The 24,693-nt window shown below is 44.8% G+C and overlaps 1 protein-coding gene across 1 annotated transcript in view; it reads right to left on the reverse strand.

Moving 5' to 3' along the window:
* Nucleotides 1-24,693, reverse strand: part of CACNA1E (calcium voltage-gated channel subunit alpha1 E) — a 479,552-nt gene that overhangs the window by 332,881 nt on the left and 121,978 nt on the right. The window lies entirely within an intron of this gene.

The following is a 24,693-nucleotide window of genomic DNA, read 5'->3' on the forward strand; positions in this document are numbered from 1 at the left end:
CAATGGGTTTGACTAAGCTTTTCATGCCCGCAAGCTTTAGGAATGGTTGGTTTTCCTCTCTCACTCACTCACACACACACACACACAGAGAGAGGGGGGGGTTGCTTCTGTTGAGCAACCAAATTAGTTCTTCCAACAGAGGATGAGAAAGGAGGGGTCTACGACTGAACAAAGACATCACCTCGGAGTCCCTGGGTAGCAGCGGAAGATTGCTGAGCAGCAAGAAAACGCAGCCTGTCAAGAGTTTTTCTCCTCAGCTGGTCGCTTGAGGAGGCTGGAGTTGGCTCCCCTGTTCCTTATGTGAAAAATCCCAAGCTCCTTACCCAGCTCAAGAGGAAGGTGGGTTAAGAACTGGGATTCCAAGAGCATCTCCCCTCCGCACCCACAAACTTTGAAACACCCCAGATCTTCCCTCCAGGCTTCCCTGGAAATTGTCCTTAATGGGCTGGTCTTCACCACTATCCCCTCCCAAGACAGGTTTGGAGCACGGGGCTGCCCCCCTCCCCAATCTCTCACACGAGGAACAACATATGGATCAGGAACTTCGGGTTTTAACAGCTCTGTGCATCTCTGGTCAACTCTTCTATTGTATTTAGGGAAGTGGTGGCTGAAATGGAGGAGCGAAACTGACATGGGACAGAGGCATTCCTTCTGAAAATGACAATTCGGTGTTTACAGCCAAGATGCCCTTCTGGTCCCTAAACCATCCCTTCTCCAGAGATACTCCTGCTTCCTTCCAAAAGGGCACTTTGGTATTTTAACTTGGAGTGGAGTGAACTTTCATTTGGGCTATACTTGTGAATTTTAATGGTTGATTATTGCCTGGGCTCGTGCTTGGTATTTGAACTTTGGCGAAGTTCCTATCTGTTTGTAATTGCCTTTTATGTTGCGCTTCTAAATGCTGAGTTCTTCCTTGAGCAAGGTGGAGAAGGTTGCCTATAAATGTCATAATACATCAAGAAGCATGTAAATATACCCAGAACTGGCAGAACGGAAAACCTGGATCTCTGTACAAAGGGGTCAGCCAAGAAACAGCCTCTGTTGGCATCTTAGAGCCTCTCACTGCAGCCATCATTTGCTCACCGAAACACTCAGCCAGTTCCACAGATTCGCAGGATCTTGGGATAAGGCAGGATTTGGGAATGTAGCTGAATGACATTTGACAGCTAACACAGGGCTGGACCCTGAGAGGTCATCTAACTCAACCCACTTCCTGTCTTATAACAATATTGTGGCATGTGTTTCCATGCGTAATGTAAATCTTTGTGAGACTGCTGGTTGAAAGGTAAAGGTAAAGGGACCCCTGACCATTAGGTCCAGCCATGGACGACTCTGAGGTTGCGGCGCTGATCTCGCTTTATTGGCCGAGGGAGCCGGCGTACAGCTTCCAGGTCATGTGGCCAGCATGACTAAGCCGCTTCTGGCAAACCAGAGCAGCACACAGAAACGCCGTTTACCTTCCCGCCGGAGCGGTACCTATTTATCTACTTGCACTTTGACGTGCTTTCGAACTGCTAGGTTGGCAGGAGCAGGGACCGAGCAATGGGAGCTCACCCCGTCGTGGGGATTCAAACCGTCGACCTTCTGATCGGCAAGCCCTAGGCTCTGTGGTTCAACCCACAGTGCCAGCGGGTTATAAATCTGTAAGTAAACTATAAAAACAAAATGAGCAAACTAGTGCTAAATCTCCAAGATGATAAAAGATGTGAGGGTTCAGAGTCAATGGGTGATTTTAGACCATAGACTTAATGATCTTAAAATCATGGTGGGGAGAAGTCTATGTGTTTTGAAGCACACAACAAACATTTCTCACTTCCCTCCCACTGCTGTTCCGTGCATCCCCACTGCTCCTATGTATGTTGGGGGGGGGGCAAATCAATAACAGCTTGCCAATCTTGTGTTGTTGTTTTTTAAGAAATGAAAGAATTCATGGAGTATTTGCATTCCCCCTCCCCCCCCCATTTTCTGCACAAACACAAGCTTCTGAATGTTTTAAGGGTGGCCCCTCGGGGAGCTCATTGCAGCAGCCAACCCACCAGTTGACTGCAGCAATACAAAACATGTCACTTTGCCTGACACTCCCAAAAGGCACACTTTCACAACTTGCCACAGCGGGAAATAAGGGGAGGGGGGTACTGGGAGAAAAAGATGGTGTGCCATTTTGTTAATCTAGAACTGTGATCTATGGGCTCTCTCAAGTGACTCAGTTCCCTTTAAGTCTGTAACGCCTTCCGTCCCAGAACTCTTCCATAGAATCACCTCTCTCTCTTTTATCATGCTCACCCTAATCACCTTGTCCATGAAACCTTTGGCTCAGCCGATTAATACTCACTACTCTAATTTAATTAGAGTAAAGCCTGAAGCCTAGTTCACAGCCTGCAGCAAGGATCCCCATAATAGTTTGTTCTCTACATACAAATAAAACTCCACACATTTTTTAAAAAAATAAAACTAGATGTCATGGAGAAGATCTGTAGTTGAGCCTTCTCCCTGACATGCTACATTTCTACCTGCTGGGATTCTACCACCATCCTCCTCTCCCCCTGGCCCAAGGATGTGTTGCCTCCTAGCTGCAGGCTGAAGTGGAGCAATCCAGGAACAGTTGTGCAATGGCATCTGGTGTGTGAGCTAGACGCAAAGTTTGTATACTCACGCTTGTTCGCTTTCATCCCTTTATACCCTGTGTCCCTGCACATTTATATTGTAAGCTCCTGGGAGGCAGGGACCTCTGTGTTTAAATTATGTTGCACACACCATGCACACGTATGACACTTAAAAAAAAAATACTAAGCAAACCACCCTTCTTTGGCTGGAGTCTCAGATCCACTCGGAGTATTGTGGAATAATAATAATAATAATAATTATTATTATTATTATTTATTATTATTTGTACCCCGCCCATCTGGCTGGGTTTCCCCAGCCACTCTGGGCGGCTTCCATAGAAACCAAAAAACACTAAAATATCATACATTAAAAACTTCCCTGAACAGGGCTGCCTTAAGATGTCTTCTGAATATCAGGTAGTTGTTTATCGTTTTGACATCTGATGGGAGGGCGTTCCACAGGGCGGGTGCCACTACCGAGAAGGCCCTCTGCCTGGTTCCCTGTAGCTTTGCTTCTCGCAATGAGGGAACCGCCAGAAGGCCCTCGGCGCTGGACCTCAGCGTCCGGGCAGAACGATGGGGGGTGGAGACGCTCCTTCAGGTATACTGGGCCGAAGCCGTTTAGGGCTTTAAAGGTCAACACCAGCACTTTGAATTGTGCTCAGAAACGTACTGGGAGCCAATGTAGGTCTTTCAAGACCGGTGTTATGTGGTCTCGGCGGCCGCCCCCAGTCACCAGTCTAGCTGCCGCATTCTGGATTAGCTGTAGTTTCCGAGTCACCTTCAAAGGTAGCCCCACGTAGAGCGCATTGCAGTAGTCCAAGCGGGAGATAACTAGAGCATGCACCACTCTGGTGAGACAGTCCGCGGGGAAGTAGGGTCTCAGCCTGCGTACCAGGTGGAGCTGGTAGACAGCTGCCCTGGACACAGAATTGACCTGCGCCTCCATGGACAGCTGTGAGTCCAAAATAACTCCCAGGCTGTGCACCTGGTCCTTCAGGGGCACAGTTACCCCATTCAGGACCAGGGAATCCTCCACACCCGCCTGCCCCCTGTCCCCCAAAAACAGTACTTCTGTCTTGTCAGGATTCAACCTCAATCCATTAGCCGCCATCCATCCTCCAACCGCCTCCAGGCACTCACACAGGACCTTCACCGCCTTCACTGGTTCTGATTTGAAATCACTTTGCAATCCGAAGTGGAAATGGCTATGCAGACCGTCATTTGGAGGAAGCAATGGGCTTTTGACCGCATCTTGTGTCTCTCAGGGTGCTTTCACACAGCGCAGTTTTAATTGGCACTCGTGATGAATGCAAAGGTCCTCTTGGTTGCCTTGAAAATGCCTCATTTCTGCAGGCTATCCGCCTGCTTAATTAGCCATTTCTCCTGAGCATAATTGGGGCGGGGGGAGTGGGGGGGGGGTTACAAGCAGCAATAATTTTACAGGTGACTGAATGAAGTCTGCAAGCTTAGTCCATTCTTTCTTCCTAAATGTCCTCTAAAAGAACTCTTAGCAATGTTTTGACACTTTCAAAAAAAAAGAAAGAAAAACACCATTTCAACTGGAGTTGTATAAATATTTCAAAACTGATTTCTCCTCCCCTTCCCCAGTGCGGCAGAGTGTGCAGTAGCACGGGTATCTTGTAAACCTGCAAACAAACTGTATGTGCATGCAATGCCAGCCTTAGCATTAGGGGGCTCTGGGATGATGATTAAGCAGCAACTGGAAATGGAAGATACCTTCCCTTCTGTGCAGATTCTGCTGCTGCTGCCAAGAGGCTGGGGGGGGGGACTGTAAACTAGGAGTGCAGGACAACTGTTAAGTCAATCAGGTATTGAGGGTTAGAGCTCAGTGAAAAGCAAAGAGTGGCAAGAGTAGATACAGTTGGCTTTGGAAAATGGAGTTCAAATCCATGCTCCTTCGTGAAACTCACCAGGTGGTCTTGAGCAAATCATTCCGTTCCTATCTAATCTGCGTCACAGGTTTGTTGAGGAGATAAAATGAAAGACCCTCCAAGTATATCTCCATAGTGTCTTAGAGAAAAGAGATGAAACAAGGAAGGGAGAAGGTGCAGAGTGCAGTAAGATCAGCACTAGTAACAGGAGGTAAAAATAGGCAAAGGACCTCTGGATGGTTAAGTCCAAGCAAAGGCGACTATGGGGTGTGCTGCTCATCTTGCTTCAGGTTGAGGGAGCCGGTGCTTGCCCACAGACAGCTTTCCAGGTCATGTGGCCAGCGTGACTAAACCACTTCTGGCACAACGGAACACCATGATGAAAGCCAGAGCGCACGGAAATGCTGTTTACCTTCCCACCGCAGTGGTACCTATTTATCTACTTGCACTGGTGTGCTTTCGAACAGCTAGGTTGGCGGGAGCTGGGACCGAGCAACGGGAGCTCATCCCGTGGCAGGGATTTGAACTGCCGACCTTCTGATCGGCAAGCCCAAGAAGCTCAGTGGTTTAGACCACAGCACCACCCACATCCCTTAGCAGCAGGAACATCTGGGTGACTGGAGAAGAGGATTTACCGTCTTCGCCATTCCCCAGCACTTACATTTGCTGCGGCCAGCCTCCTCTGGAGGAGAGATGAGGACACCAACTAGCCTGCGAGCTATTTAGCCTGGAGGGACCTCACCTATCCTGAACTGTGTTTAAGCCAATCTGCTGTGGCAAGACTGCCACTAGTAGCATGGGTTAGCTTTATTTTAATTTTGGACAGATGCTTTTGAATTTTCTCTGTATTATAAGTATGAAGTCTATGCTGTTTCATTGCAAAATTGAAATTAACATATGTGTATTCAATTGTCCCATCTACTAATGGGTTTTGCAACAAAGTGTTTTCTGTTTTCACCAGCTAAGGTTTATTGTGAGCCATGTTAGACACAGTTTACTGGGGGCGGGGGGAGGATGGCATATAAATAAAGAGTGAGGAGTATGAAAATGCTCAAGTGATCATCCAGTGAACAGGAGGATGGATGGATGGATGGATGGATGGATGGGTTAGGTGGAGAACGTGCAGCTGTACCTGTGTGAGAAGAATGGGTGGGATGCTAATTCAATGTCTGAAATAAGGCAACAGAATAAAACCAAAGGAATTCAGGCCCTTTCCTTCTCCTGCATATCTCACCCCTCTGCATATTCACTGAATAAGCACATGTTATTTATTATTTAAGTAGTGATATGCCTCTTCCCCACTTTGCAAAGCAGCTCACAATCAAGCAATTGCATCACAAAGCAGCCATGAAAACCAATCCATGCGCCCATAAAACAGAAACAGCAAAGAAGGGGGGGGGGGAGGTGAACCAGGAAAATTATCTATTTCATAGAAAGCAATCAAAAGCAGCAACCATAAGCAGCAAAGTGCAAAATATAAGGCAACAGCAGATTACAGAGCAGATGCTAAAAGCTCTGCTCAATTAAAAACAAAGCAAAAAACTATTTTAACCTGCCAACTAACTTCAGCTACTCTAGAAGACTCCTTAAGAGCATTCCATAAGTGGGATGTCACCACAGAAAAGACTCTCTCCATGGTGGCTACCCAGCTGGTCCTGGAAGGCAAGGTGCCCAAAAAGGATCTCTGCTGCAGGACCTCTTAAAGTTTCATGACATATTTTGACATGCCACCCCAGTCTCCACAAGTGGTGCAAGATTCCAGGGTTCCAGGCGTGCTCATCCAGACTCCGTACATCCTTTTGAAAAGGAGGCACAGCAAAGACAGTGGTGCCTTTATAACACACTGTTTCTTCTCACATATATGCAGCCTAAGTCCACGATGGTGGGGCTCACGGCATTCACACTCCAAGTGCGTCCTGCTTCTCCCATAGTCACAATCTACAAAAATGCAAACACAAGATGCTGGCTAATAACTGTTAGTGAATATATAATAGCTTATGATGTCATTAAAAATATACGAATAAGCCACTTCAAAATGATGTATATATCATTTTATATTTTATATTTTATATTTTATATTTTATATTTTATATTTTATATTTTATATTTTATATTTTATATTTTATATTTTATATTTTATATTTTATATTTTATATTTTATATTTTATATACTCCACCCTCCCCGGCCAAGACCAGCTAAGATGTTGTTGTTGTTGTTTAGTCGTTTAGTCGTGTCCGACTCTTCGTGACCCCATGGACCAGAGCACACCAGGCACTTCTGTCTTCCACTGCCTCCCGCAGTTAGCCAAGATACATCTCACAAAATATACGAACAACTACAAGTTGTTATATGCATCAGAGTCAACCAAAGAATCAAACAAATCAATGAGTAGCAAGGAACGCCAAGCCGTCTCTCAAAGGAAGATGTCTCACAAAAGTCTCAAAGGAAGATGTCTCTCTGAAATTTCAAAAGAACAGTATATCCGGAATAGTTCAACTGTTTCAGAATACAGTGGTACCTCGGGTTACATACACTTCAGGTTACAGACTCCGCTAACCCAGAAATTGTGCTTCAGGTTAAGAACTTTGCTTCAGGATGAGAACAGAAATCGTGCTCTGGCGGCATGGCGGCAGCGGGAGGCCCCATTAGCTAAAGTGGTGCTTCAGGTTAAGAACAGTTTCAGGTTAAGAACGGACCTCCGGAACGAATTAAGTACTTAACCCGAGGTACCACTGTAAAGTCTTCATCAACATATAATTATCAATCAAATATTCATACTAGAAGGGATCATGCTAGTGGATCAGTGCTCACATACACATAGAACAACTTGTAGTTACTCGTATATTTTGTGAGATGTGTTGTAGGATATATACATCATATACAACGGTTATTTGCCAGCATGTTGTGTTTGCATTGTTGTAGATTGTTACACTTTGCAACACAGGGGTTTGTGTTTGTTCTCCCATACTCACAGCAGCCTTGGATTCAAAGAGGCACCAGCCACGTGTCTCTTCCTCTGCCACCATCCCTACCCTAGGCAGTGCCCAGAGTTGCTGGATTATAATGCCAATGCCCACCAGCACTGGGGATGCGGGTGGTGCTGTGGGTTAAACCACAGAGCCTAGGACTTGCCAATCAGAAGGTTTGTGGTTCGAATCCCCGCGACGGGGTGAGCTCCCATTGCTCTGTCCCAGCTCCTGCCAACCTAGCAGTTCGAAAGCACATCAAAGTGCAAGTAGATAAATAGGTACCACTCCGGCAGGAAGGTAAACGGCATTTCCGTGCGCTGCTCTGGTTCGCCAGAAGCGGCTTCATCATGCTGGCCACATGATCCGGAAGCTGTATGCCAGCTCCCTTGGCCAATAAGTGAGATAAGCGCTCACGACTGGACCTAATGGTCAGGGGTCCCTTTACCTTTACCTTACCACCAGCATTGAGGGAAGCAGACATGGCAGTCCAGGCTGACTAAGGGTGTGGTTGCAGTCCTCCCAGCTGTTGCTAGTTCTCTGCTACGTATATGGCTGGTTGGAAGTATCGACTGATGACTAAATAGAGTGATTTATTCCTTCTGGGCCCAGATGCAGCTGTAAACTAATCAAATGTGGTCTGTAGAGATCTCCCCCCCCCCCTTCTCTTCCTCTCTGCCCAGCACATTAAGAATGATGGTGTGGATCCTGCCGCTGCAACTCCTAACATTTATGTTAATTAAGCTTGTAGCATGGCCAGGTGCCAAGTAACGATTGCCACTCCCAGCCAAAGTCTCGTTTCAGCCTGATAGCGTCCCAGTCTCCCTGGCTTGATATGCCAGCAGGCACCAGTGCTAGCGTTGCCTCATTCTTTTGAAGTCAGCAAATAAGATTTCTGTGCACCGAGAGCGAATACAGCCTCCCCTGCAACAGACATTTTCTGTTTATTAATCGCAACGGCCTTTGGTCAAGGCGATAACCGACGGTTGCACATTCAAACACAAAAGTTCTTTCTAATAATGGACAATGAATTCATTGCATCCCGCCGTGAAATCTTGCACGTTTTTTCCTTTCCTCCAGTAAACGCAGCTACTGTGATTAATGTTGCCTTGTCATTCAACATGTCATTAAACAAGAAGGTTAATTGGGAAGGAGTAGGCACATAGGCTACAATATCCAGAGTCGGCCCGAAATAAATGACTCTGACCTCAAGCTACTAGGAAGAAAACAACGTGTTTGGTTCCTATTCCCCAGTTCACCCAAACTCAATTCATGGGTCGTTGTCTGAAAAAGTGATGTCATGCACACTCCCTACCTTCTCACCCCAATGTTTCTGCCTCATTAGCTCCCTCCTCAGCCTTTTTGCATTGAGTGGGTCTGAAGGGGCCTTCTGATTTGTGTGACTGCACAGAGAATCCGTCACATAACCTGGAGTCCCCAAGAGTGCAATACTACTGTTTGTATGGAGGATACTAGGTGGGTTTGCCCGAATGCATTTAGGTTGCTTCCGGGTGATCTGTTTCTTCAGCATTTATCCCAATTTGTGTGCACAAAGTTTGTGGGGAGTTTAGGTATCAGCTGTTTATTGAGCATTCCTTCTGATTTGTTTGTAGGGGGGGTTATACAAGGTCTTAAATGGGACGTGGATGGCGATCTGGTCTAAACGACTGAGCCTAGGGCTTGCCAATCAGAAGGTTGGTGGTTCGAATCCCCATGACGGGGTGAGCTCCTGTTGTTCGGTCCCACCTAGCAGTTCGAAAGCATGTCCAAGTGCAAGTAGATAAATAGGTACCACTCCAGTGGGAAGGTAAATGGTATTTCCATGAGCTGTTCTGGTTCACCAGAAGCAGCTTAGTCATGCTGGCCACATGACCCGGAAGCTGTCTGCGGACAAACGCCGGCATCTTTGGCCTATAGAGTGAGATGAGCGCCGCAACCCCAGAGTCATCCGCAACTGGACCTAACGGTCAGGGGGTACCTTTACCTTACAATGTCTTGCCAAGCAATTGTTAACCCACACTTTTCAGTACAGCTTCCCATAACTTTCCTTATCACAAGAAGCCTGGCTTTTGCAGGTGGGGAAAGAGTTTGTTGAGCCAAATCAACTTTAACTGCTGATCTGTGATTGAATCCCACCCCAAAATAGCAACTGTATGGACGCTTCCTTGGAAGCCCCCTTTGGACTTCCCCACTCAGTGCAAAAGGGTTAGGGTAGTTAGGGTGGGTCCAGTACGCACAGGAACACTGATGGCAGGGCAGCACATGTAACCCCATGCTTCCTACTGCTATCTTGCAAAACAACCAGATGGACAGAAGAACTCAAAAGCTTACTCACCATATTATGTGCTTTTTGTTTGTCGTAATAAATGTATTGCCCTATGGTGAATTTTGGAACTTTCTTCTTTAATGATGCATATCAATAATGACATCATATTAATAACTAATGTCTGATTCTCTAAAATGAGATTCCAAATCTGATCAAGCATTAGGCTAATAAAAAAGCATTCGACTAATAAAAAGTGAACATTAATATTAATTATATCCATTACAGCCCCCAAATATGTCATTGAACAGGGTCATTCATTTCCTTTCATCTAAATTACCCATACACACACAATTACCCATATGAACATGCAACATAACCAACATATTAATCCAATCTCCTAAAATATTAAACATATTACAGCAAAAAACTCCAGTGCTGCAATTTACTTAAACATATATTACACAGTTAAAACTGCAAATCCTACATAATAAATGACATCAAATTTATTTTGCTCATAACTTAACTCAGTCTCATAAATACCATGATGCTTCAACTCACATATTTAATGAGTATTGACCCTATATGACTCATCCTACTAAAAGAAATGGCAAGCAGTGCTATTTCCCAAGCAGAACTTGACAAAGCATTTGAACATATATATCTTCATGGGGAAATATATCAAATTACATTGGGTGCTTCTAAACGGAACTCTCCCGATGCAAGCTGAATCTGAAAGTAGAATGGACTTTTCCCACTTCAGAGGGCATTTTGCACGTACAGCCACACTAATAGGTGTCCCATAGTCATGCAAGGAGGGAGGGAACAATTCACTTGTCCATGCCAAGTGAGGAGTTTGGATCAAGTTTTCAAAATCACTTTTCAAATCTGTACAACACCGCAGCAGCATTATAGATTACTTTAACATTTCATAGAGGAAATTGGGGATTTGAAATCTGCAATTTTATGCAGATGTTCTTGTCATTCAGTAATCCAGATCTGAAGCCCACACAGTGACGTTTCCAGTTACAGATAGGTAGCCGTGTTGGTCTGCAATAGTCAAAATAAAAAATTCCTTCCAGTAGCACCTTAAAGACCAACTAAGTTAGTTCTTGGTATGAGCTTTCGTGTGCTTGCACACTTCTTCAGGTACACACTTCAGTGACGTTTCCGTGAAGGAAGAAGAGGCTCCACTGTAAATCCAAAATGTATTGGTTCCTTCCTTCCTGCAACTAAGGTGCCATCTACTGGCTATTTTCAATAGCATCACTGAACGACAGTCAAATCAACCTGCAAAATCCAGTGGCTAGGAAATGTAAGGATCATGCTGGTCAATTGAGAGGTGTATAATAAGTGGTGTCTCTGCCCCAAGAGAATGTTGCTGAACTACAACCTCCATCAAATTGTTCCCAAGACCAAATTGCTGATGGTCCGGTATCTTAGGAGTCAACCACATCTGGATGGTAGCATGTTGGCTACACCTGCTAAGGTCAGAACAAAGAGACTCAGTTTGCAGGCACACATTATCCAGCCGAATTTGCATAATGTGGGTTGAATAATATGCAACGATGTGAACAAAATCTAGAGAGTCGCAATTTTAGATTGTTCCCTGGATAATTCGCCCAGGCTAATGGAATGTTTCCAATTGCATTTAACATTTCAGGACCATTATTTTTACATTCTTTGTTCCTATCGGTCTCTCGCAGAGACGGCGTTTTCTGACCTTGCTTGAAAAGATTCTCATGAAACTTGCAGGCATGAGATGGCCTTCTTGTGGACCAGCTGTAGCATCTCAGCAGGCCGATGAGGAAAGGCTCGCTTGAGAGTGGCACCGCATCAAAATATCCCTGTGCCAAGGAGAAGGCAGGGTTGGAACAGCAATGATGGGGAAAGACTGGTTTGAATTTGTGCATGGAGAGACAATCATCCACAATGGTTAGCACTGGGGGGGGGGAGAGATAACGAACGTGTGAAGCGAACACAGTTCAGAGCGCATGGACGGGAAAGCATCAAACTTCAAGAAATGGCCAATTGAGGAGAGACCAGAGAAATCCGAAGCTCAGAAGAGAAATTTCGCCAAACAAATGAAAGCTAGCCGTTACACAGATGAAGCATCTTATCAAAGCGATCATGGCCCTACAAAGTAATAAGCACCTGTCAGATGCTGATGGTGGTTGCTCGTGAGTAACCAGGCAGGACTCCAACCTGTCTTTTACAGGTTTTATTGTGCAAACTATTTACAGTGCAGATCTACAAAGTTCATGTCCGTCTTAGTCACTTGCAGAATTCGGGAGTGGCCCCTTCCAGCTTCTCCCCCAACAGAAGAACTTCGGCACCCCAAGCCTCCGCCTCCCCTCCTTGCGTTTCACCCCTCTGTGCAAGCTGGGCGACTGAAGTGGTGTGCGTCCCTCCTGGCCAGCCCGGTGAGGTGAGGCGCTGGGGCTCTCAGCAGCATCCTTTCCTCGCTTGGCTGGCCCCTTCCCTCTCTTCTCCATTGGAGGTGTGGCTTTTCCCACTGCTGGAACTGCTCCTCAGGAGTTTTGGAGGCTCTCTGTATTCCAACGGCCCCCTGTTCCAATGGCAGTCCCCTGACAGCACCCATATAAACTGCAACAAAATGTTGCAGTGTGGTGTGCTGAGTGTCCCAGACAGACATACATGCCCTCTTCCAGAATACTTCATTTCCAGCTTGCACCCACAGCCACTCAGCATTCTGTGATCAATAAACCTACTCAGTTCACAATGGGCTATTTGGGGTTGTTTTGAAGGCAAAGGAGGGGGTGCCTCTTTGGGGGTGTCCCCCCCCCCAACACACATATATTTTGTACTTCCACAAACCTTGTTGTTTCCCAAAGCGGGATGGTACCTCCTTCTGGTTTCTCTGTGACTCTGTTTTGGTTACAAGGCCACAGGCCTCAGCAGCCCCTGAATTTGCTATGAGAGGGAGTGATTATTTTCTAAGGAACAGACAAAACCGATATGTAAGAAACCCAAATTTGATTAGTTTTACAACAGGAGCGATTGGGTAATTTAGTAACTTTCCTGTAAAAGATCAATTCTGTAATGAAAATGGGAGGAGAACATCTTCTCCTTCCCACGAGAAGATCTCAGCTAGACTGGACTAAAGCTTTCATCTAGTCCGGCTTTCTGTTTCCAGCAAGGATAATCACTAAATAACAGATCCTCTCCTAGTGCCTATTTCCATTCCCACAGCCTAGTATCTCTCAGGTTCAGAATCTGCTGAAAGTTTTAAGTCTTGACGCTATAAAACTTTGGGAGCAGGTGAGTGGGGGAACAAGGGCTTGACAACTCAAACTATCTCACCGATTTGAAAATAAGCTACAATGTCCTGAAGGCAACATTTGCAACCAGCTTCCAGAATTAGAATCCAAGACTTGCTGGCATTGCGAACCCCAAGGCGCACTGGCATGCCTGGGCTGAGGAAACATGTTGCTAAGTGCAAAACAGAAGGGAGGCGCAAGCAGCCCAGCATGATGGGAAAGCAGCCCCAAATTCTACCTTTTGTCACACTTTTTTTTTTTTTAAGTAACAGTGGGAAAATGTTTCTGAAGGGCTGACGTCAGCAACACAGCAGGCAAAATGTTACTTATTATTGGACCAGCTAATTGTTTCAGAAGTGCAGTGAGCTTGATCTCCTTGAAATTGTCATCAGACATAGGTTTTCCGAGCAATTTAAACAACAGATTTTGTTACACATTCTATTTAAAGAAGAAGAAGTAGACAGAGAGCAGCAAAGCGCAGATGGCTAGCTGCCTGGGGGTCTGCACAGAGAACAAAAAAGAAGCAAGAAAGAACACACTCGGTAGGTTTGACCGTAGTCCAGCTTTCCTGAGACATTTTCCTGGCATTTGTAGATCACACATTTCAGCTGGAAAGGTGTGGGTCAGTTCTCTCTAATCCATCTGTTATGTACTGAGTTGAATAGGATCCAAAATGCAGCAGTCTGGTCCTAGAACAATAGGATTCAGAATGCAGCAGTCTGATTGGTCCTAGAACAATAGGATTCAGAATGCAGCAGCTTGTAGGTCTATGAGCATGATGCAACCTTGGCCTTGTGGGAGTTACAGAGGAAAGAGAGAAACTTAAAAATAAGACTGATTCCGGAGAATGAAAGAGACAACCTTGTGGAATATTTGACACGGGAGTTTGTGGATTGCTGGGACCTTGAGGAAGACGAATTCAAAATTACGACTGCCTTTAGATTGGGTAAAAAGCAACACAGAAAGACCCCGAGAGACTGTTTGATCACACTCAGATCCAAGGAGGAAAGAGACAAAATACTAGGACTACACTTTGAAAAGGCCTTGCAAATCGGAAATTCAGCTGTACAGATCTTCAAAGACATCCCAAAATACATTCTGGACTTAAGAAACTTCTACAAGGACTTAGCCCTTTTACTAAAGAAAAATTCTATCCGCTTCAGGTGGGAATTCCCACAAGGACTGTCATTTGACTACAAGGCAAACAAGGTGAAAATAAAGACAATTCAAGATAAAGACAAATTTTTGGCAAGATACCAGGAGGACCTACAGAAGGGGACTGTGGACGTACTTGCAGAACAGAGGAGAGCACTGGATATCCTGAATCTCTCGATTGGACAAAAACCACCACCATCAGAAGAAGAGCAACAACTGGGAGCTGTTGGAGGAGCCTCAGAAAAATAGCAAGATGGCTCTGCAATTCTTTAGTTGGAATTGTAATGGGCTCAATGGGCCTTTGAAGAGAAGACAAGTATTTCATATATTGAATAGAGAACAACTGGACTTGATATGCCTACAAGAAACTCACATAACCAGAGCCCACAGGAGATTACTTATAAATAAAAGGCTAGGACAAGAATTTATTTCATCAGACAAAGTTAAGAAGAGAGGAGTTGTAATATATGTGAAGGAGAAATGGGCTCCAAAAATGATATTCAAGGACGAACAAGGGAGATATCTGGCAGTGGAGATACAAATACAAGGAGAAAAACTTCTAGTGGTTGGAATTTATGCACCAAATGAAGGCAAATCTGACTTCTTTAAGAGACTCCATGAAACCCTCACTGACTATCTGGACTACAATATGATAATCATGGGAGACATGAATGGCGTGGTCTCCACTAACATGGACAAGGCACAAAGACTAACAGTTAGCAAGGAAGGGAGACTCCCTAAGACTCCCTAAGACTTTTTTCGAAATGACAGAAAATATGGACTTGATAGACATATGGAGAACAAGGAACCCTCTGGAGAGAGAGGGAACTTTCTTCTCCCAAGCAATGATGACCTGGACCAGAATCGATCAAATCTGGGTTACTAGTGGAATGGCTCCAAAGATCAAGAAAGTGGAAATCTGCCCAAAAACTTGCTCCGACCATAACGCCGTGAAGATGGAGATGAAACTCACAATAACTGGTCAATTTAGATGGAAAATGAATGACACCCTCTTTCGAGATAAGGAGATTCTCACGAAGGCCCAAAAGACCCTAAAAGACTATTTTGAAATAAATTTGAGGACCGACGTGGAGAAAAGAGTGATCTGGGACGCAAGCAAAGCGGTTATGAGAGGATTTTTGATTCAACAAAATTCAATAAAGAGGAAAAAACAAAATGAGAAAAAAGAGAGGATTTTGGAAATGATAAAGGAAGGAGAGAGAAAATTAAGAACAAAACCAAAATCTCAGGATATTTTAAGAGAGATCAAGTTATATCAAACACAATATATGGAATTGATGAACCAAGAGATTGAATGGAAGATAAAGCAAATGAAGCAAAAGACTTTTGAATCAGCAAATAAATGTGGCAAACTTTTGGCATGGCAACTGAAGAAAAGGCAGAAACTAAATACAGTTACAAGCCTAGAGGTGGATGGAAAGAATATATCTAAACCTAATGAAATTAGAAATTGCTTTTTAAGTTATTTTAAAAAACTCTACACTCAAGGCCCGCAAAATGAAGAAGATATAGATAAATTCCTTGGAAAATATGGATTACAAAACATCTCTCATCAAAGTAAGATGGACTTGAACCAGAGAATCTCAGAACAAGAGATAGAGGCTGCCATTCAGAATATGCAACTGGGCAAATCTCCGGGACCAGATGGACTGACTTCCAGATACTACAAATCGCTGAAGGAATGGCTGACTCAACCACTAAGAGAAGTTTGTAATGAGATCCTTGAGGGAAAAAGGGCACCTGAATCGTGGAAAGAGGCATATATTTCACTCATACCAAAGTCAGAGACTGAAAAGACCCAACTTAAGAACTACCGCCCAATATCACTCCTTAATGTGGATTACAAAATTTTTGCAGACATTTTGGCAAAAAGATTTAAAAGAGTCTTGATGGAGAAGATTCATAAGGACCAAGCAGGTTTTCTCCCTAAAAGACACCTGGCAGACAATGTAAGGAATGTAATAGACATTCTGGAAAAGCTAGAGGTGAATATAAACACTAAAGCAGTATTGATTTTTGTGGACGCGGAGAAAGCCTTTGACAATATTTCTTGGAGTTTTATGAGGAAGAATCTTCATGGGATGGGGGTAGGCCAGGGTTTTGAGAATGGTATGGCTGCAATATATTCTGAACAAAAAGCTAAACTGATTGTAAACAATGTTGTGACTGAGGAACTTAAGATAGAAAAAGGAACACGACAGGGGTGCCCGATTTCCCCATTACTTTTTATTTCAGTTCTGGAGGTGTTGCTGAACATGATAAGAAATGACCAGCAGGTCAAAGGTGTGCAGGTCGGAGCTAAACATTATAAGTTAAGAGCGTTTGCAGATGACCTAGTATTGACTTTGCAAGAGCCAAACACTAGTACGAAAAAGGTTTTAGAAATAATACAACAGTTTGGCCAGGTAGCTGGATTTAAGTTGAACAAGCAAAAAACCAAAGTTTTAGGGAAAAACTTAACAGATATGGAAAAGGAGAAATTTCAAGAGGAAACAGGTTTGACTGTGGTAAAGAAGGTGAAATATCTAGGGGTTTACTTAACATCTAAGAATGTGAATTTGTATAAGGACAACTATGAAAAATGTTGGTCAGAAATTAAAAAAGATCTAGAAATATGGTCAAATTTGAAATTGTCAATGTTAGGCCGAATTGCAGTAATCAAAATGAATGTATTGCCTAGAATGTTATTTTTGTTTCAGACCTTGCAGATTCTTGACAAGATGGAATGTTTTAAGAGGTGGCACAAAGACATTTCGAAATTTGTCTGGCAGGGCAAAAAGCCCCGAATTAAATTTAAGATATTGACAGATGCTAAAGAAAGAGGGGGTTTTGCCCTGCCGGACCTAAAATTGTACTATGAGGCAGCAGCTTTTTGCTGGCTGAAAGAATGGATGCTCCTCGAGAACACGGACATCTTGGATCTGGAAGGTTTTAATAATGCTTTTGGTTGGCATGCATATCTTTGGTATGATAAAGTTAACAGTGCCTTTAAAAATCACATTGTTAGAAAAGCATTGTTTAATGTTTGGATAAGATATAAAGATCTATTGGAAAACAAAACCCCTAGATGGGTCTCACCAGTGGAGGCTAAAGCAGTGAAGAAACTCAATATGGAGGTCGGATGGCCAAAGTATTGGGAAATTTTAGAACAGGATGGAGATAAGTTCAAACTACAAAGTCAGGAGAAATTGAAGCATAAAGTAGAAAATTGGTTCCAATATCGTCAAATAATGGAATTTTTTAAACAGGACAGGAAAATCGGTTTCCAGGTGGAAAAATCAAAATTAGAAACCGAACTGTTAGAACCCAATACTAAGAATTTATCCAGAATGTACAACTTGCTGTTGAAATGGAACACACAGGATGAAACAGTTAAATCGGCTATGATTAAGTGGGCTCAGGATGTTGGACATAACATTATGTCAGCTGACTGGGAATGGTTATGGAACACCGGTATTAAATTTACGGCATGTAATGCCTTAAAGGAAAACATTATGAAAATGGTATACAGGTGGTACATGACCCCAGTCAAGCTGGCAAAAATCTATCATTTGCCCGATAATAAATGTTGGAAGTGTAAAGAGACTGAAGGTACCTTTTATCACCTTTGGTGGACATGCCCGAAGATTAAGGCCTTCTGGGAAATGATCTACAATGAAATGAAAAAGGTACTTAAATGTACCTTTCCTAAAAAACCAGAGGCCTTTCTCTTGGGCATTGTCGGCCAATTGGTGACAAAGAAAGATAGAACTTTTTTTATGTATGCCACAACAGCAGCAAGAATACTCATCGCAAAGTATTGGAAGACACAAGATTTACCCACTGTGGAAGAATGGCAGATGAAAGTGATGGACTATATGACATTGGCCGAGATGACAGGCAGAATCCGTGACCAACGAAAAGAGACGGTGGAAGAGGAGTGGAAAAAATTTAAAAGCTACCTTAAGGACTACTATAAACTTAATGAATGCTAAAATGTTGTGGTTTCCAGAAGCAAAAGGGTACAGGGATATAAGGTTAGACTATAAAAGAGGACTAAGATGATAGAGATTGGAAAGTAACAATTGGGAGTTGCTAGTTGAATTATGGACATTGGGATGCAGAGAGGGGGGGTATGGGGAAGTCCAAGAAAAGAGGTTTATGAAAATATGTTTGAAATTATACGTGTATGTTTGTCTTTTTTAGTGTTTGTTTGTTTTTCTTAAAAATGTTGTAAAACCAATAAAAATTTTATAAAAAAAAAAAAAACAGAATGCAGCAGCTTGATTGGTCCTAGAACAATAGGCTCCAGAAAGCAGTCTGATTGGTCCACAGGAGCCACCCAATCCAACTCCAGGTGGAAGTGAATCCGCGACCTGATTGGCCTACAGGAGAATCCCTAAATTAGCCAATCACGTGGGGCCCATTGTGTAAATAATGTATATAAAGCAGACATTCTGGGGGAACTTCCATTCCTCCTCACCACTATGAGCTGAATAAAGAGCATGAAATCCACTCTCGACTCCGAGTATATTTCACCATCTATGCAAGACACCTGCTGCCATCATCCAACTAGCAGGTGGAGCTGAAGGGAGACTTAATACAGTATGCCCCTTACCCCAATACAAGGCGTTGGCACCATCTTGTTAGAGTCGTGCCCACAGGGCTGGTAACACACACGAGTCCTAAATTGAGCCTCCATGTGGTCAAAATCCTCTGGGTGATTGTGGCAGTCTTCTGTTCCAAAAGCTGGCACAGCTGCCCAGAGAGAACCCTCTTCCAGCCTGCTCAACAGCACCTCTGCCAGCCTCTGGCACCACCCATCTTCTCCTGGCGGCACAAAGGAATGAGGAAGGTGTAATGAAAGGGGAGTGGAAGAAGCTGGGCAATGCAGGAGGCCCAGAAGGCAGGCAACAGAAGTCCTAGCTGTGCTGAAGGCTGGAAGGGGTTTCCCATGGGAAGCGTTGCTGTCAGAACAGGGCTTCTGAAGAGGTGGAGTTTCTGCTGAGGGCTCCTAAGGGCAATTAGTCCTTGATCCTACGAAAGCAGTCTGCACACAGCCCCCTAGAGCAGATATTGCCCACCCGATGCCCTCCAGATGATTTCAGGACACTGCTCCTGAAAGACCCACGTTGGCTCCCAGTATGTTTCCGAGCACAGTTCAAAGTGTTGGTGTTGACCTTTAAAGCCCTAAACGGCCTTGGTCCAGTATACCTGAAGGAGCGTCTCCACCCCCATCATTCTGCCCGGACGCTGAGGTCCAGCTCCAAGGGCGGTTCCCTCACTGTGAGAAGCAAAGCTACAGGGAACCAGGCAGAGGGCCTTCTCGGTAGTGGCACCCGCCCTGTGGAATGCCCTCCCACCAGATGTCAAGGAGGTGAGTAATGAAATATATTTGGGAGCCATCTGAAGGCAGCCCTGCATAGGGAAGCTTTTTTAAGGTTTAAGGCTTTACTATGCTTTTATATGGGACGCAGGTGGTGCTGCGGGTTAAACCGCAGAGCCTAAGGCTTGCCGATCAGAAGGTCGGTGGTTTGAATCCCCGTGACGGGGTGAGCTCCCATTGCTCGGTCCCTGCTCCAGCCAAACTAGCAGTTTGAAAGCACGTCAAAGTGCAAGTAGATAAATAGATAGCACTCCGGTGGGAAGGCGTTTCTGTGTGCTGCTCTGGTTCACCAAAAGCGGCTTAGTCATGCTGGCCACATGCCCCGGAAGCTGTACGCCAGCTCCCTCGGCCAATAAAACAAGATGAGCGCCGCAACCCCAGAGTCGGCCACGACTGGACCTAATGGTCAGGGCTTCCTTTACTTTACCTTTATGTTTTTATATATGCTGGAAGCTGCCCAGAGTGGGTGAGGCAACCCAGTCAGATGGATGGGGGTACAAATAATAAATTATGATGATGACGGCAATGACTTTCTGACAGTAAGAGCTGTTTGACAGTGGAACGGACTCCCTTGGAAAGTGGTGGCCATTCTTTGGAGGTTTTAAAGCAGAGATTGGATGGCCATCTGTCATGAATGAGATTCCTGCGCTGAAGGGGGTTTGACTAGACTCTACGATTTGATGATTCAAATTCAAGTTTTCAACAGAGACCCTGTTTTAAAGAATTGCAACGGTCCCCAACTGAAATTGCCACCTGCCTCATTCCCACATGAGCCACAACCCAGGCAAAAGAGATTGTTTGCCTCCCTTTTTCTCAAAAGGAAAGGTGTTCAAGGCTTCGACAGAGCCCTGCGCAAGAGCAGAGGCATATACAGGGGGATGCGACTGGTGCAGAGCCTCAGGGGCGCCACAACTATCATTTAGAATAGAGCATGAAAGGCAAAGGGAGGGGTGCTGAATTTTGGCATGGCACAGGGCACTGGCCAGGGATAGGGAACCTGTGGCCCTGTTGGGCTGCAACTCCCATCAGTCCCAGGCAGCGGGGCCCAAGGGTCAGAGAAGATGGGATCTGCAGCCCCAAAACATCTGAAATCCCCAGCACCCATCCATGGATTAGACCAAATATGTTATGTTGGTACTAAAGGGTTAAGAGGTAACAAGTCGCTCTAATCACTGAGCAGCTGGAAGTCATTAAGCATCCAGGAATGTGAGTTAGTTTGTATAAAATAGTCAGTTCACCCGTGTGTTTTCTCTCCCCCCCCCCGTGTTTGCTAATATGAGTTAAGTTTAGAGTAAAGTTTTCTTTATGCTGGAGATAAAAGCATGTGTGCTTTATCGCCAGGGTTTTTCTTTTGTAAATAAAGTTTTTTCCCTGAGTTCCAAAGTGCTTGCTCCAGGATTCTTCATTGAAAAGTACTGACTCTCCTGCCTTCTTCAACCGCTCCACGAAATTCTCTGCTGAGATAAGATTTATGGCGTTGGAAGCGCACTGGACGTTTACTTAACATTAAACTAATTAAAGTTTAATGGACATGTTAGTCATTGATAATTTAGTAGCAGTAGTAGCAGTATTTATACCCCACCCATCTGGCTGGGTTTCCCCAGCCACTCTGGGTGGCTTCCAATTAAATAGTAAAATACAATAGTTCTTCAGATATTAAAAGCTTCCCTAAACAGGGCTGCCTTCAGATGTCTTCTAAAAGTCAGATAGTTGTTTTTTCCTTTGACATCTGGTGGCAGGGCATTCCGCAGGGCGGGCGCCACTACCAAGAAGGCCCTCTGCCTGGTTCCCTGCAACTTCGCTTCTCGCAATGATGGAACCGCCAGAAGGCCCTCAGAGCTGGACCTCAGTGTCCGGGTAGAATAAGGAGGGTGGAGATGCTCCTTCAGGTATACTGGGCCGAGGCTGTTTAGGGCTTTGAAGATCAGCACCAACACTTTGAATTGTGCTGGGAGCCAATGTAGGTCTTTCAAGACTGGTGTTATGTGGTCTTGGCAGCCACATTCTGGATTAGTTGGAGTTTCCGGGTCACCTTCAAAGGTAGCCCCACATACAGCGCATTGCAGTAGTCCAAGTGGGAGATAACCAGAGCATGCACCACTCTGGCAAGACAGTCTGCAGGCAGGTAGGGTCTCAGCCTGCGTACCAGATGGAGCTGGTAGACAGTTGCCCTGGACACAGAATTGATGTGCGCCTCCATGGACAGCTGTGAGTCCAAAATGACTCCCAGGCTGCGCACCTGGTCCTTCAGGGGCACAGTTACCCCATTCAGGACCAGGGAGTCTGACTGTGCCATAGCAAGGCCCTCCTTGCCCTATCTGGGCATGCCACAACTTCTCCTGCTGCTGTTGCTGTGCTGCTTGTGGCTCTCATTACACATTTCAATCACTCCTGGCTGGATTCAGCCAGCCTTGCCAACTGTAGGTGAAAAGAAAGTAATGCGATATTCTTTGGTGGACTGATTTCTTCTGTTGAAAGGGCGTATAAAAGCATTATGCTTACACTTAAACCGGCATATCAGAATCTAAAGGACTTCCATATGCCAGCCCCAGCATGTGGTATATACCTAACTCAACACAGCAGATGTCCCAATGGTAACTACGTGGGTGAAATCAAACAGACCTGAAGTCCTGAGCAAACTCAAACCAGATTTTATTTTGTGTTTTTTTTTAAAACACAACAGATTATAGAGATGAACTGCTTGCTAGTCTGTGGGTGAGTCTTTTTTCCCCATCTCCATTTTACTTTTCAAACGACAACTAACGCAGCCATTTTCTCCTATGGACGACACAGGTATGTTTAGATTCCTATTGAGGTAACACGTGAAAAACTGTGTTGGTCTCCCTAGCAAACAGGGTTCCGAAGGAATCACCAACAGAAACTGCCTCTTATGCAGATCTCAAGGCATATTACATGCACTCTCTCAGTGGCTCAATCACCTTGCAAGGCAGTCTGATGTTATTACAGGTGGCAGTCTGCATAGAGGTTTGAGTCTTACAGGGCCTTCTCGGTAGTGGCACCTGCCCTGTGGAACGCCCTCCCTTCAGATGTCAAGGAGATAAATAGTGATTTAAATAAGATACACTCAAGTTTCTTGAAACGTATCCTCAGACTCCCAAATGCAATCAAGTATGAGACGATGTGTGCAGAATTAGGTATAGACATGAGGGAATAGCACTATAAAATACTGGCTGTGTTGCCATTTTCGCTCCCAACCTTCGAGTCTGCTTTCCGATTTACTTAAGGACTCCTATAAATCCAGATGGCTCCAGCTCATACACAGCAAAATTTGATCTATTGGTATTGACTTGGAATTACTGTATAATTCTAGTGAGCAATATATGTATCGCAATATCCAAATTAGATTAAGGGATATTGGGGGGGGGGACATTGTCAGCTGTAAATAAAATCTGCTCCCCCAAGTTCTATGGTTTGAATACAGCCGATAACAAGATCACTTATTGTAATGAGTATGGGTTGCTCGTGCGTAAGTTGCGCCTCTCCTGGCTATGTTGCCTGGTTAAACCTTTCTGTCTGGACAGCCCTTCACTTCGTGGCTGCCTCAGTCGCTAGCAGAATCCATCAGTGGGCGTTTCTTAAACCTTTTCCAACATAAAAGTTGTTTGACACCCAGTCTCCTCCTACTCTCCCTGCGCGGAAATCTTCTGCGCAGGGTGGGCGTGGGTAGCGGAGGACCCGTGCTCTCCCCGCTGGTGTCCGGTGAAGAGTCCTGGAGCCCTCTCGCCGATTCCCCCATCTGCCCCCCCCCTTTATCCCTGGTGTTGCGCTGATTTGCTTCCCCATCTGCGGAGCTGCCTCTCTCCCTGCTGGGCCCTTCTCCAGCATCATTTGAGAGCCTTCCCTCCGCCTCTAGCTCCGATGTCAGTTCCCTGACACTTATATCTCAAAGTTAATCATTGCAGCCCAAAGCAGGGCATTTATGTTCACCTGATTTAACGTTTCCCCCCTCAGCTTTTGTTAAGGGCAGGTAAACATCCCTAGAAATGATAGACACTGCAGATGTTATTTGAATGTGCCAGACCCCCTAAAACACATTCTTTTCTACTGTCCACTGTACAACCAGCTACACAAACATGTGTTATCCCTCTTTTTGGGCAGTTTAACATCATGGCACAATGAAAATATCAGATTCTACCTGTCTGATATGAACCCGGAGGTAACTGCAAGGATGGCTGAGTTTTTGTCAATAGTATCTCTTAGAGTGGTGAATGGCACCGTTTAGTGGGAAGACGCTCCAATGAAAATTTCTGTTACTATAGATCTTTTATGGCTGCTTCTTTGTATATATTTTTTAATTTTTGTATATGGATGTTTTAAGACGGTCGATATCTGTAATGCCTAATAAAGGTTTGGAGAAAGAAGAAGAATTGCACAACTTTTAGAAGACATCTGAAGACAGCCCTGTATCGGGAGGTTTTTAATGCTTGATGTGTTTATTACATTTTTAGATATGCTATAAGCTTCCCAGAGAGGCAGGGGGAACCAGCCACAGAGAATCTGCCAGTTCACCCACTCCATTCTACTGGTTCTCAACGTCCTGGACCAAATTCCATGCAGATCTCAATTCAAGATTGCATGGGTGATGATGATGATGATGATTGAGAAATCTGCTTTTGTGTGCTCTCAGGTCATTTATCCTAAAAGCAAACTTGAATATCTATGCATTCATTATACTGTGGGCATTCATCTCTTTTCATCTCAGGGTCATACTGCTGCTCAGTGAATTCTTATCTATAGTCAAAGCATTAATGGTTGTATAATTGCGTGACCAGGCGGCAGTGGCGTAGCGTGAGGGGTGCAGGGGGGGCCAGCCGCACCGGGCGCAACATCTGGGGGTTAGGGTTAGGGGGCACAAATCCACGGGTTAGGGGGCACAAATTACTTGCCTTGCCCCGGGTGCTGACAACCCACGCTACGCCACTGCCAGGCGGCAACACCCCCAGGGATCATAAGGAAGGAATAAAGACTCTGACAACCTTAAATGGAATTAAAATTAGGCCACAACTTTAATAAACTTCCGAATGTAGGAAGACCTTGGCTTAGGCCTTGGGTGTGTAACACCCCCCCAGCCCCCCAGCTGGGGGAAACTGGGGCTCATTAGGGTAAATGGAATATAGGGGTG

The sequence above is a fragment of the Podarcis liolepis genome, assembly GCF_965112155.1.
Source record: "Podarcis liolepis genome assembly, chromosome: 6".
In the NCBI taxonomy this organism is placed as follows: Eukaryota; Metazoa; Chordata; class Lepidosauria; order Squamata; family Lacertidae; genus Podarcis; species Podarcis liolepis.